Genomic DNA, 14,972 nt, shown 5'->3' with positions numbered 1-14,972 from the left:
CGTTTTCCAAATAGTTATTGCTATCATTAAGTGATGTCCTTTTATAGTGGCATAAGAAAAGTCAAAACTTTCTTGTTTAAGAGTGAAAGGGCACGAGCCCCGCTGCAGGGACCCCTGGCAGGGCCCAGGTGCAGTGGGTGGTGCATCTCCCCAGCCCCCTGTGAGTGAGGCTGGGGCCTCTCTGGGTTTCTCAGACAGGCGCACTCAGACCGCAGGCGGGACGAGCCGTGCTCAAGTTCTTGCTGACAGTCAAGGTTGGGAACAGTGGAGTCTAGACTTCGGTTTAGACAGCCCCCAGCTGTCTCCCCAGGTCCACGCTGCAGTTCAGGGGAGGCGGGAAGAGGCTACGCGGTGCTATTTGGAGTTGGGAGTGAGCAGGATGTCCGACTGCGGGAAATCACCTGCATCGCGTGTTACATAAGCATCTTCTGCCTCCTGACAAACGCTTAGCAGAGTTGGAATTTTCCTTGCACTTACAAGACACATAATTTAAAAAAAACAGTTGCTCCACAGACCCGGGGCATATTCAGCTTTTTAGTTTCCATCACGCATGGAGCTCAGGGGTCCAGGAGCAGGTGGCTTCTCGGGCAGTAGGACCTGGAGCAGCTGGAGGGGCTCTGCCTCCACCACCACTGCCCGGAGCACTTGGCTTCCGCTCAAGCACTGGAAACGGGGCGGCGGGGGGTTGCATCCCACGCAGAGAGGAAATGCTTGCCTGGCAAAGCCAGCAGGAGTTGTGCCTGGGTGCCTGGAAACAGACAGAACTCAGCCTGCTTTGCAAATGGCACATCTGCTCAGAGCGTGCTGCAGAGTCGCACGTACTTGCAGGGGGACTTCTGATGTCCCCCTCGCAAGTTCTAGTTTATCATTAGGAAGAGTCGGCTCCAGACCAGGGACCCCAGCAGCACCCTATGCAACCTGTGTTAAACATGTTACGTCAGTCACAGGGTCGTGTTTTGAACCGTGTGGAAATATGTGAAGAAGAGGAGCCCGTCAATCAGGATGCTCCCATCCACTGGCAGCGGCTGGTCCGAGAGGCCCTCATTGAAGGGGTGGCCATCGGCATCACAGCTGTCACTAATCCTGCAGGGAGGGAGGGAGCAGGCCATTAGGTGACAACACACCAGTGCAGTTCTCTATTAAATGAGCCAATTACAGCTTTTAATTTTACTTCAGAAGGATCATGGATACCTTGCAAAAGTGCAGTGCGTGTTAAACTACTCTCTGTCACGGAAGTACAAATGATCACGATGGTGATTAATGACGAACATGGCAGGGAAGCCCACGGGGAGGGGAAGGGGAAGGCTCCTGTGCCTGAATCTTGTGTATCTGGGAAGAGGAGCCCTTTGATATCAGCTCTGAAAAAGGAAGGAAAGAACAAAGAAAAAAGAAAATATAAAAGCTCTAACACAGGTGGGAAGAAGTTAAGGTGCTAACAGTAAGGTGCGAACTTCTGGATGATAGAAGTCCTACAGGGAGAGAAAAACATATAGAAGAGGATATGTTTGAAGAAAATGTGGAGATAAAAATCTCTGAGATTAAAAAAAGGATGAAAAACCCCAGATTGACAAGGTCTTGGAGTGCCAAAGAGAGAAGGTAAGGAGGGGAATGAAACCTACACAATTGTAGTGAAATTTAAAAACAACAAAAAGAAAGCGGAATTTCTAAGAGTTTCCAGGGAAAAAGAGAAGATCACACACAAAGAACAAGAATCATATGAACTTCAGGATTTTCAGCAGCAGTACCAGATGCAAGAAGACAATGGGTGATATTTTCAAAGTACAGAAGAAAAAGAACTTGGAACATAGAATTTTATGTGCAGCCAAATTGTCATTTAAATGTGAAAGCATAGTAAAATTTCCCATTATACTTTGTCTTATACAGTTCAATAAAGAAAGAAAAAGAAACTAGATATATAAAGATTAGAAAAAAGGGAAAATTGTATTATTTTCAGATGATATGGCCATTTATATAGAAAATCCCTGAAAATGTAGAGAAACTCTTCTAGAAACTGAAGAGTTTAGCAAGTTGGCTGATATAGGGTAATATATAAAAGTCAGTTATATTCCATATGCCAACAGCAAAAATTTAGAAAATATCATTAAAGGGAAGACACCATTTATAATAGTATCAGAAAATGTCAAATACCTGGGAATAAATTTAATTTTAAAATGTTTAAGACTTACACAGGCAAAATATAAAATTTTGTTAAGTGCAAGTAGGGGAGCTCTAAAAAATGAATACAAAGACTTTATAGCATTAAAATGTCATTTTCCCCATAGTGATCCGTATTGACTATGGCCAATGCAATTCTGATCAATACCCAAATGGAGCTTGGTAAAATGATTACATAGAAGATTAAGGGACCAAGAATAGCCAGGACCCTTCTGAGGAGAAAACCATGGAGGAGACACTTTTCCTATCACATATCAAGGCTCATGATGTTGTCTTAAGGGTGAACCAACTGACGAATTCCCAGAAACATATCCATGTACTTATGGAACTTTGGGTTATGATAGAGATAACATTTCAAATCACAGGTGAAAGGAGCTAGAATAAAGTGAGCTGGAAAAATATGGTATAGTTATCCATCTAGAAAGTTTGACATTGGATCCCTACCTCACACCATATTTTTAAAATGAACTCAGGTGGATGAAGGAGTTAAAATCTCAAAAATCTCTTAGAGGACAATATAGAGGAGAAGGTCTTAAACAAGACACAAAAATGAGTATAAAAAGATTGACAAATGTAAGTACATTAAAATTAAGAACAAATTAAAAGCTTTTTAAAAATTGATACATTAAAAGGTTTGTAAAAAGTGAAAACACTTTAAAAAGTGAAAATACCAGTTACAAACTAGAAGGAAATATTAGCGATACACACAGCTGACAAAAGATTAGTATCAAGAACATTTAAAGAGCCCCTACACATCAAGAAGAGGAAAACAAAACATCCCAAAAGAGAAAAAGGCAGAGGACAGGCAGGAATTTCAGACAGAAGAGAATATATGACCGTTAAATAGAAAAAGAGATGTTCAACCTCATTCATGGGCTGGGAAGTGCAAACAAGACCACAGTGAGCATCACTTAACCTCTATATGATTGGCAAAAATTAAAAATCCTGACACACCCAAGTGTCAGGAAAGATGAGAATCATTGGGCTTCTTATTTGTCACAGGACAACATAATAATGGTTCAACCTCTTTGCAAGATAGTTTGTCATTATCTCCTAAACTTGAACATTCACATACCCCATGGGGGTCCTACTTCCTCATATATACTCAAAAGGAACACTTCCATCTGTCCAACAGCAAAAGATATGTACAAGGATGTTCATATCATTACTGCTCATAATAGCAAAAACCTGGAAACATCCTAAAATGCCCATAAACAAGACAGTGAATGATACCACTGGTATCTCCCTTCAGTTAAATATTATATAGAGATCAAAACAGCTGGATTACAGCAACGTGCAACAATATGGGTGGATCTTAGCTACATAATGGTAAGTTTAAAAAACAGATCAATAAGTTTCAAAAGATTATTTTGAGCATATCATTTTTATAAAGTTAAAAACAATGGGAATGTTTAAAAGAGAGACTAGCAGAGTGCATTTAAAAAAATTAATCATGACTCAACTATAATGCAGTCTATAGGAAGCTCACTTCAAATATAATAATATAGGTAGGTGGAAAGTAAACAGACAAGAAACGATGTAAACATTAATTTAAAAAACAAGAGTGACGATATTATTATCACATAAGGTACTTCAGAATAAAGCAAATTACCATGGATGAAAAGAAACATCACACAACGATAAAAGGGCCAATACGACACTGAGATGTAGCAATCCCACACGTGTGTGCACCGAGCAACAGAGCTTCAAATTACGTGAAGTAAAACTTGACAGAACTGGAAGGAGAAATAGACAAATGCACAGTTACAGCTGAGGGCTTCAATACCCCCTCTCAGCAATTGATAAAACTACTAGCTGGAAAATCATACAAGATATAGAAAAACCAAATGACACCATCAACTAACAGGATGTAATAGATGTTTATAGAACTCTCAATCCCAAGAACAGAATACAGATTCTTTTTGAATGAGAACATTTACCAAGATAAATCATAGTATGGGCCATAAACAAACCCCAACAAATGTAAGAGCACTGAGCTCACACAGAGTATGTTCTCTAATCATAATGCAATCAAACTAGAAATCACAACAGAAAGAAAACAGGAAAATCTCCAAACCTTTGGAAATGTTTCAAATGTACTTCTAAATTCACAGGTCAAAGAGAAAGTCTCAAAGGAAATTTAAAACTGAAAGAAAATGAAAACACAACTTATCAAAATTCATGGGATGCAGCTAAAGCAGCAGGGAGAGGAAAACTTATAGCATTGGCAAAAAGTCTCAAATCAATCACCAGGCTCCTACCTCAAGAAACTAGAAAAAGAAGAGTAAAATATGCCCAAAGCAAGCAGAAGAAAGGAAATAATAAAGATAGCAAAAATCAGTGAAGTTGGAAACAGAAAAACAATAAAGAAAAACAATGAAACAAAAAGCTGATTCAACAGAGCAATAAAATCGATCAACTTCTAGCAAGACTGACAAAGGTAAAAAGAGAAAAGACACAAATAACTGATATCAGGAATGAAACAGGGGACATCACTACAGACCCTGCAGCCATTAAAAAGGTAGTAAGGGAACTCACAAGGATCAATCAAGGAATTTTTTAAATGTATTTGCATTTCTACGTGAGGCCCTGACCCCTGGAAGTCTGGAGGAAAAGGCGGTTGCCTCAGCACCCTAGGCACAGAGCCCTGGCTGCGTGTGAGCACCCGACTCCCAAACCATCTACCCCACCTGCCCGCAACTCTGACAGGGCATCACGTAACTCTCCAGACCAACTTTCAGACTCGTGCAGATTCGACTTGCCGTTTTTATAAGCGTTTGTCTTTGTCGTGGGCACTGATGAATCAGCACTGTCTTCCTGCCACCTCCCGTCACCACTTGAAGGGGCCGTGTCTGGGAGGAAGGGGGTCTAATTCCACAGCTGTGCCCAGAGCAGAAGCCCTGTGGGCAGGGAGCCTTCCCAGCAGCTAAGAGTGAAGGCTCCGTGTCCAGATCCTCTCCCCTGACTCCTCACGTAGGTCTGGGCTGTTCCTGACACTCTCTGAGCTCAGCTTCCTTGTCTGTAAGATGGGCTGATGGTACCGTCCCGTGGGTTCCTATGGGGGTTCACAGCGGCATCCTTTAGGTCCCGGCCTGGCTGAATGTACACACCCACAATGGCAGCCTCTATGATTAGGTTCCATGTGCGGCAAACCCAAGTGACATTAGGGCCCAGGGAGAATCGGAGGAGGGAAACAGGTGCCTTTGGTCTGGTGGTGATCTTGCCCAAGCAGCTGAATCACATTTTCCCTCTCATTTTGAAAGAGCCACCGAACTCATGTGGTATTGGCAAGGTGACCACAGTCTGGGGCTCACTTAGTGAAGAGGTGGCCACGAACTAGGCCTCTTTGCTAAGGACAAGCCACAGTGAACCACCAGCAACTGGCTGGATTTCCAATGATCAGGGTCTTCTTAAACCTTTGATTTCTGGAGAGAAAAAAAGAAAGAAAAATTCAATACTCTTAAGTCTGAAATATGTCATAGTATTGCCAGGTTTGTTCTCTCTCTCTCTCCCCTCTTTCCCTCTCTATCTTTCTGTTTCTCTCTTTCTTTTATTTACCAAAACTTGAAAGTCCTGTAAAGTAACCTACATTTTCAACGCACTTAGAATTCCTAAGACTACAGTGACAACAGCTGTTGTAAAGTGAATCGTGCCACCCTGGTTTCCTTTGTGATAAGTATGGATTTTCTTACTGAGATTCACGTGAGGCCACATTTAACCTCTTTTGTTTTGCATTTATTGGGATTGTTTTCTTCCTTATTCTCACTGAGACTTTAGCTCCTACACCCCTGTGCCCACTGCCTCTGCCCACGAAGCCCGGTCTACGTCCCCTTGGCTCCTCTAGGCCGTTCTTCTGCTCCTTAATCTATGGGACCACAGCACCTTGTAGTGGGCAGCGAGCGCCCAGGTGGGTCCCCCGGGATGGGGGGACGGTTTACCGAGGGACGGGATTAGCAGAACCGCTTCCCTCCTCCAGCCGGGACCTGCGTGCGCTCCCACGCTCCGGAGCTCTCCCCCGCCTCCCGCCTGACATATTACCTTTCTCAGCAAGTGAAGGTCCCAGCATTTAATCAGAAGAGAAAAGACTTCGACTTTGACCAACATCCACTGGCTGAAAGGAGAAAAAAACAACAAATGCCCAACAAAATACAAATAAATTTCTCTAAAAGTGCAGTCGTTGGGAAAAAGAAAAGCGGTTTGTCAGGCTGACATCAGAGGAGTCGCACTCGCCCTGACAAGCCGCAGAGCCTAATGTTTTATTCACCAGGCCTGAAAAATAACTTCCCAACGAGGGCCCCATAAATAAACCAGTGTGATGAATATTACACGAAATAAAAACTGATAAAGCAAGGGCCCTAAACAGGCGCTGCGCAACGAGGTTAGGGAAGCACATGGTTTTCATTGCCTCTAATGCCAGGTGACAGGTTTGGCAAAGCCGGCCCCGCTCACGGGAGGCGGGGAGGGCACGGGGAGGAGGCTGGCCACCAAGGATACCCTCTTGCCTCAGCTCCGGGGGCCAAAGGCAAAATTTTCCAAATGAATTCCATTTCTTTCATCTGTTTGCACTTTCGGATGTCACCTGCATCCACTGATACAGATATTTCCATATATTAGGAGCCGAGGGCTGCAAACCGTTTCTCCGTAGCCCTGGCTGGGGGTTTTCGGGGGCGCCTGGTTTGTGAGAGCAGACGGGCCCTCTACTCTTCCTGTCAGGGTGGTTATGCAAAGAGCCCGGAACTCAGCGAGGGATCAAGGAGGAGGCAGCGTCCTGGGGTCTGTTCCCACGCGTGTGCCAAGGGGCAGTGCCTGCTTCTCCAGGCAGAGAAATGGGTCCTTAACGCTTTCCAAGAGGGGACAAGGAGCCTCCGTGTGCACAGCTAACGTGGCGTGGGGGGCAGCCAGCGGGGGCCAGAGCAAAGATGCACGGTCCACGTGCAGCTCCCCTGGCGCCCCCACCCGCCACTCTGCCCTCATCCTCGGACCACTGCAATGGCCTCCCACTGACTCGCAGTGGTCACACAAGGAGGGCAGGCCTGGCGACAGATTTACTAATGATGGGAAGGTGTGGGAGGGCATTAACGCTGCATCGTATGAGAAGGTGGAAAAGAAAGCTGCGAAAGAAAGTGTGCTGCCAACGTGTGAACTTTCACTTGGACGTTTCTGTGCATGTACACACACACGAGCACACACACACACACACACACACGAGCACATGCCTGCAGTCCTGGGTGCACCACGTGTATGCACACACGCATGTGAATCCGTGCCTGCATTCCTGTGTGCATCACTGTGCACACGCACCGTGCATGTGTGCACGTCTGCATTCCCATGTGTATGTCCATGCATACAAACGTCTGTGCACACACATGACTGCACAAGCCCACAAACACTCAGAGATGCTTTTAATCCTTTCTTCAAATGCCTTTTTTGGGGCACCAACAGCTGAAACCCGGAGGCTGTAATTACGCCAGCGAGTCCCAAGCCCGCCTTGCAGGTGTGGCTGCGTCTCCACTGCTCACACACAGAGCCGAACTCAATGCTTCCCCGTTCTGAAAGGTTTTCAAACAGGAAGTGGTGGTGTTTGGGGGCATTTTTCCCCATTCGAATATTGCAGTTGTTTATAAATACACCCCTTCCTGGCCCTTCCCAGCGTGCTGACTCTGAGGAATTTGTTTTCATGGTTAGCGACAGAATCCAGATGTTCATTACAGATGTTTTCATCTTTTTCTTTTCCTTACTTTTTTTTCATCCATCAAATAAAGCCAGGCTGTTGAGCAAAACGGCAAGTGCTGGCGTCTCCAGGTTTCCGAGTGCCAGGCCTGTGTCACGTAGCAGCCGATAATTATATCCTCGGCGAACACGCGGGGTGCCTCTAATCACCCCAAATTGTGTCAGTTCAGATGCATCAGGATGTACAGTGAAGTCGCACTGCCCAGTCCACTGGGGGGGGGGTGCAACCAGGAACATACTGCAAAAATCTTGGTACTGAGGGCAGCTCAGTCTCCCCCCACCCCGGGAGACCCCCGAGCCTGAAGAAACAAATCTAAGGCTTCGTTTCTGGGAGGTGGGGCTTGTGGAAGGCAGGTGCCCGCGGCCTGGATCCCAGCGCAGGTTCCGATGTCTCAGAAGTTTACCGTCATCAGGTGAAAGAGGCTGAAGGGTGGGGACAGAAAGGGGGGTCGTAAACAGGACTCCGCTTCCCCTCTGTCCATTGTCTTGGTTTCTAGTTACTGGCGCACGGCGACTGATCGCAGCGTGTAGGTGCCGGAAAGGACCCACGAGTGCATTCGATCCTGTCCCCTCATTTTATTTTTTATTTATTTATTTATTTATTTTTTTTGAGACAGAGTCTCACTCTGTTGCCCAGGCTAGAGTGAGTGCCGTGGCATTAGCCTAGCTCACAGCAACCTCAAACTCCTGAGCTCAAGCGATCCTCCTTGTCTCAGCCTCCCGAGTAGCTGGGACTACAGGCATGTGCCACCATGCCCGGCTAATTTTTTTCTATATATATTTTTAGCTGTCCATATAATTTCTTTCTATTTTTAGTAGAGATGGGGTCTCGCTCTTGCTCAGGCTGGTCTCGAATTCCTGAGCTCAAACGATCCGCCCACCTCGGCCTCCCAGAGTGCTAGGATTACAGGCGTGAGCCACCGCGCCCGGCCCTGTCCCCTCATTTTATACAAACAAAAACATGGATCAAAGAGGGGAACAGACTGGGTGACTTGTCTAAGGTCACCCACGTGTTAGGGTCTAGGACGGGGTCCAGAGCCCGACCTCCAGGCCAACACTTGCTGTGCGACCCCAGCTGCAGCCTCCTGGGACAGCTCTTCTCAGATGGGGCCCCCGGACTAGCAGTATCAGAGTCATCCGGAAATTTGTCAAAGATGCAGATCCCAGACCCCACCCAGACCTGCTGGATCAGACTCTCGGGGAAGGGGCCCAGCGAGGCGTGGTTTAAGGAGCCTCCGGGTGATCCCGGTCAGCTCAGGTGGGGGCAGCCATGATGAGGATTTGCATTTCTAATGATTCCCCCGATGGTGCCCACGTGGCTGCTGTACCTTTTTTCAAAGGTGGGCTGTGAGTACTTCTCACTTGGAGAACCACTGGCCCCCAGATCCACGGTTTCCCCAACTTTCGTGTGATTAAGAATCACCTCTGCACTGCTTGTTGAACAGACATTCTCTCCCCAGAAATGCAGATTCAGTAGGGTCTAGAAGGCAACCCTAGATCTGAATTTTTGTCGAACTGCCCCTTCCTTCGAACTGGCGATTTCGATGGGCGAGGCCAGGTGGGAGAGGAAGAGTGGGGAGGGAGCAGTGCACGTCCTGGCTGGCTCTTTATCTGTCTCCAGGGCTAACGAGGAAAGCCACAGTCGTGCAGAGAGCTTCCTCCTAAACGCAAAGCTAACTGCATCTCATTCTCCTCCCTCGATGGCTATCGAAATGCATGGGGACGTGGGTAGCAATCTGAATTCCACTCCGGGTGGTGCATTCCGACCCCTCGGTGACGCAGTCTGCCGAGAGCCCGCAGAGGAGAGGATCTCTTTAACAGACCCCGTGCTCAGCCCACAGCCCCACAGCGGTGCGGCGGGGCTCTGGGGAGGTGAACTGTGATGGATTCGGACGCAGTGCTGGAAGAGCTGCTTCACGAGTACTCGTCCCGGTCTCACCACAGTCTCCCTGAAATTCCATGGAAGGAGAGAAATTTCACAAACTACAGTAATAGAAGCGTCACAATGCTCTCCCGGTCTGATAAATGTTCTCCGCTCGCCGCAGCACCGACAGCTACACGAACCCCCGTCCTACCCCCGTTCCTATCGCTGTAGGTGATAACTGGGTGATCAGGAAGAAATCCCAGTTCCTTCCAATCCATTAAAAAGTGTCCGGAGAGGGATTTCCCCGCAGACATGTGACATAGATGTGAACATTTAGCCAGGAGGAAATTTGCCCGTTTCTTTTCTTTTAGAGGTGAGCCGTGAGTAAGAAGTGTGTGCATGTGTGTGCGTGCATGCATGTGTGTGTGTGTGTGTGTGTGAGAGAGAGATTATATACAGTAAACTCAACGCATTTTCTTAACCTGATTTGTGAGTGGCCTTTCCCGATGGCACCCGTGTGCACAGAAGCGCGTGCATTTCAGCACAGACACGAAGGGTGCACACGCCTGGACTCGGTCATGCTGTGTGTGGCTTTGAGCGGCGGTTCCAGAAATAACAGTGGTGGCAGGGATGCGGGGCAGGGAAGCTCACTAGAACTTGTGGCTCTGTCCCAGCTGTCACTAACTTTTCTGTCACGTAAGCACAATCTTCCCTTTGAAAACTTCTAGCTTTGAGCCTGGTCCCAGAGGAGCTGGGATGATCCAGTTTTTCCCCTCCCCCGGGCGCCAGCTGGGACTATTGAAATGTGAGTCCTCCATTGTTTCATTGTGACATTGGTGACCTGCATCTCCTCCTTGGGAGCCACCTCCCTGTTGTGGTCCTGGTGCATGAGCTGCCCTTGGGGGAGCCAGCACAGTGGGATGGGCCAGGACCAGGCTGTCCCCAGGTGCAAAGACAAAGCTGGAAGGTCAGACGTGGAGGAGGGAGGACAGGGCAGGAGGCCTCACCGGGGGGTCTCGCAGAGGTTCTGCCCTTGTGAGCCCGGACACCGGGGTGTGCGCCCCTTTGCCCTGGCCTGTCTCTGTGTGCTGCTGGACAGGGGACCGGCTTTCTGGAACCTCAATCGTCCCGCCTGGAACACCGGGATTCAGAAGAACAGAGGAGTCGGGAGCACACGAAGGAGGGTGTGGGAGGCTACCTGGGTGCCTGGAGAGTGCTGGGTGGGGCTGCCCTGCAGGCAGAGCTGCAGGTGCGAGGAGGGGCGAGTTCCTTCCTGTAAGAGCCACTAGGATAGGATAAGGATGAGAACCAGTGTGGGATTTCTGGGCAATGCCAGCGCTGGACAGAAAAGGCTGTTCGCAAATCGAATGTGCACACACGAAACACCTACTGTGTGTGGGCCCTGTGCATCCAGGGGCAGGAGAGGCTGGAGCCAGCCTGCCCCACCCTCTGGGAGCCCCATTTACGTGGAGAGAGCCCCCCCCATCGTAGCAGCTGGATGCAGAGGTGGACACGGGGCGACACCAGCACCTCCGGGAGCCCCCGGGAGGGACTGACTGGCCGACACCCTCAGAGGCCAGGAGGACATCAGAGAGGAGACGGCTGAGCCAGCTTTCAGTGGATGAAAGAGAGTTCACTGGCAGAGAATATTCTAGAAAGGCAGAATGAGACATCACAGTTTGGTGAGGCAGAGGAGCCCCGCGCAGTGGAGGGACGCAGGTACGTCGGCGTGTGGGCAACGGGGCTGAGATGAGAACTCGCCAGATGCCGGCACAGTCACGGTTTCCACCGGCGCCCTGTGAGGCGGGTCCGTCATTGCTCTCATTTACGGGTGCGGGGACTGAGGCTGGGAGACGCATGGGACAGGGGGTGACGGCCCTTGGTGTTTCTCTGGAGAGCTCAGTCTTGGTCCCGCAGACCTGGGCTCTGACCCCGTAGGCTTCACAGACGGTTCCGTTGTCCCTGCCCTCGTGACATGGTCGTAAGTGTGCCTGTCGGGGGAGAGGGTCCTTGGGGGTCCGCCTCGGTGAAGAGGCCCATCTCTAGGTGACGGGAGGCTACCGGATCTGGCCGCTGAGATGCCGAGAACCCAGGCACAGCGTCGGAAGTGGCATGAAACCCAGAAAGAGGCGGGAGGACAGTGAGGTAGTGACACTGAGCGTGCGCGGCGAGGGGCTGGCCGTGAACGTGACTCGGGTTTGTGGTCTGGGCGCCATAGCGGCCGGGAGGCCACTGACCGGCGCGGCAGGCACAGGGGCAACGCGGGCAGCTTGGGTGTGTCGGCAGCGGAGACGTCTGCTGGGCAGCTGACCACGGGGGTCTCGGGCGAGAGCAGAGGGGTCCGGGTTAAGGATGTGATTTAGGAAGTGTCCGAAGGCGAGGGAAAGGGCCGGAGCTCCTGGGAAAGGGGCAGTGGGAGAACAGGAGCAGGTGGTGGGAAAGGCGACTTCCGGGCCAGCAGTGAAGGGCGACAGAAGAGACCGGCAGGACCCAAGACGGGCCTGGGAGTGGCCGTGAGGGCCGCAGCTGCGCTCTTTGGGGAGCAGCCGTTCGCTCTCAGGCAAACCCTGCTGGGGCCGCGGGACATCCTTCCCCAGCATCCGCCTCCCGTCTGGGCCTGGGACCCACAAGCGGGGCAGCGCCGGCAGGTTGGGGTTTGAGCAGGACTCCCACCGCAGCCTCCCAAGCGAATCGCCGTCTCCCCTCTCCTGTCTGCACCGAACCCGCCTCCGTCTTCCTCGGTGTAAAAATAATGGCTTCGGAGGACATGACACCAGGTATCGATTTAAAGGATGAGAATTAAGCAGTTCTGTGTCTCTGGAACAAAAGCAATGAGACGATCGCAGCACACGATACCCGAGGAGGCCAGCGCACAGGAGCCAGCAGGGCAACTTTTTAAAATCAAAATACTTTAGGAAAGAGAAAACATTCTCTCCAACTCTTTGCCGGATGCGGCCCTTGTTGAGCTGTGAGATGATCCGCTGCGTGTTAACGGCTCTCGGAGGGTCATTCTCCTCCCTGCAGGATGGTTTGCAGTCTCCCGCCCCTCTCTCTCTTTCTCTGTGTCTCCCTGTCTCTGTCTTTATGTCTCTCTCCCTGTCTCTGCCTCTCTGTCTCCATCTCTCTCCCCACCTCTGTACCCCCATATCTCCTCTCCCTCCATTGCATGGACTCGGGTGCCCCCGCCGGGCCCAGTGCCTGGCCTCTCCCCAGCACCCTGGGGCTCCCTTTCCATCCTTTCCCTCTCCCACCCCAGCAGTTTATTGATTTATCACAAAACACCTCCCTGACAGCTGTGCTCAGCCTGATCCCTGCTTTGTTCAGCGCATAAGAAAAGAAAAAAGCTACAAATGGCTCCTTCCCCTCCTAGGGCTCAGATTCCAGTCCTGAGCGCCTGGAGTGATCTCCAATCTGCAGTGGAGGAGGAGGAGGAAGAGGAGGATGTGGGGAGGAGGAGGGGAGGGGTGGGGAGGACAACAGGGACAGCCAAGGGGAGGGGCTGGGTGGGGCTGCGCCAGGCTCCGGGCGACCCTGCAGGCGGGGCCGGGGTACCCTGCCCAGGAGCGCTGGGCCTGCTCCTGGAGCCGTGGCGGGGGTACCTGGCGTGGTCTCCCAGCGTCGTACTGAACCCGCAAGCCATCGGGACATGAGACGGTCAGACCTGAGCTAAAATGGAAAAGCAGACCAGTCCAGGCAGCAGTGACTGGACGGCTCTGCAGAGGGGACCAGGCCAGGCTGGGGGAGGCCTGGGGGACGGGAAGGGACGACTCTCAACCCTCCTTCCACCCTGAAAACTCCACCTGTGAAAAACGGGGAATTGTGTGAATCCTGAGTGAAGACTTCACGGGAACGATGCGGGAATCTTCCGGGAGAAAAGGGAACCATGACAGGTGGCATCGTGGTGCTCAGTGGAGGGGATTTTGGTGGCAACAGTTGGGGCCTAAATAGGCAGAAACCAGGCTGAGCCCAGGAGGACTTCCGTGTAGTTCTGGGACAATTCTAGAACCTTCCAGGGGAAAGGTGAATCCCTGCCCAGCAGCCACAGCAGTGTGATATCCTAACTTCACCTTCACCTAAACGAGAGTGAAACTGCCTAGGCCCTTCCACCAGGTGCCGGGGGCAGGAGAAAGAGAAGACAGTGCTCCGCCCCAAAGTGGGTTGACCTGAGGTCGGGGAGCAGTGATCACACGCATGCATACGCATGCACACGCACACACATGCACAGGAGTTTCTGGGGTTCATGTGATGGTCGGTTTTTCAGGGCAACTTAACTCCTCAGGTCCAGGTGGAGAGCAGACACGGGCTGCTCGCCCCGGTGGGCGCCGGTGGGGCTGTGTGGGGCTGTGGCTTAGGGATGTGATCAAAGGCACCACTGCAGCCAGTGGCATCATCCGCTCCGGACAGGTCAGCACGAGTGGCCGGGCGGAAGGGCCATGATGTAGCCGGGCTCCTGACGGGGCCCCAGTGCCCGCCCTTCTGAACGTAAGAGCTGCTTCTCTAGAGGCTGGGCCTCCTGGGAGAGCGAGGAGTGAACCCAGGACAAACGTGGGCTGGGACGTCTCACCTTCCTTCTGGTTCTGTTTCCTGAAGACGCACCAAGGGCCAGGGTGGCCGCCAGCCTCCCCGGTGTCGCGGGTGAGAGGCATGGGCCCGAGGGCGTTGTCCAGAGCCCCCGCCAGGTCTGCAAAGCCCCTTCTAGTGGCAGGAGAGGGGGACACCAGGTTTGGAGTAGCTGCCCGATGACACGGCGGGGGCTTAGGGAAGGCCGTTCTCAAGGTGCTCTGAGTTGATGGCGTGATCACGAGCACGGCCGGGCGCTCACTGCTGCGGGGAAGAGGCACTTTCCTGCCATCCTTGCCCAGCGCACAGGACGCAGCTCGGCCAGGTGGAGGGCGGGTTTGGGGCAGGGCCTTTGTGGGAGCCCCAGGGTGGCCGTGGTGGGCGCTACGTTGTATCAGCGCTAACGACCACGGTAACGATAATGACGAGGAAGGAGGGGATTTGTTTCCATGGAGAGCGGAGCTGGCTGGGAACCATCGGGGTCGTAAATCCTCCTGTGTCTGCAGCAGAAGAAGCTGGTGGGAAGGTCAGAGCTGATGGAACGGCGCTCTGGAGAGACCCTTCCTGCAGCGGCTGTGCCCGAGGGGCCCGGGCTGGGCTGCCCTGGGCGGGGGCAGGACAGTCTCTCTCTGGCCAGCCTCCC

Source organism: Eulemur rufifrons, chromosome 9 (assembly GCF_041146395.1).
Source record: "Eulemur rufifrons isolate Redbay chromosome 9, OSU_ERuf_1, whole genome shotgun sequence".
NCBI lineage: Eukaryota > Metazoa > Chordata > Mammalia > Primates > Lemuridae > Eulemur > Eulemur rufifrons.
The sequence above is the reverse complement of the archived record's forward strand: the minus strand, read 5'-3'. Positions refer to the sequence as shown.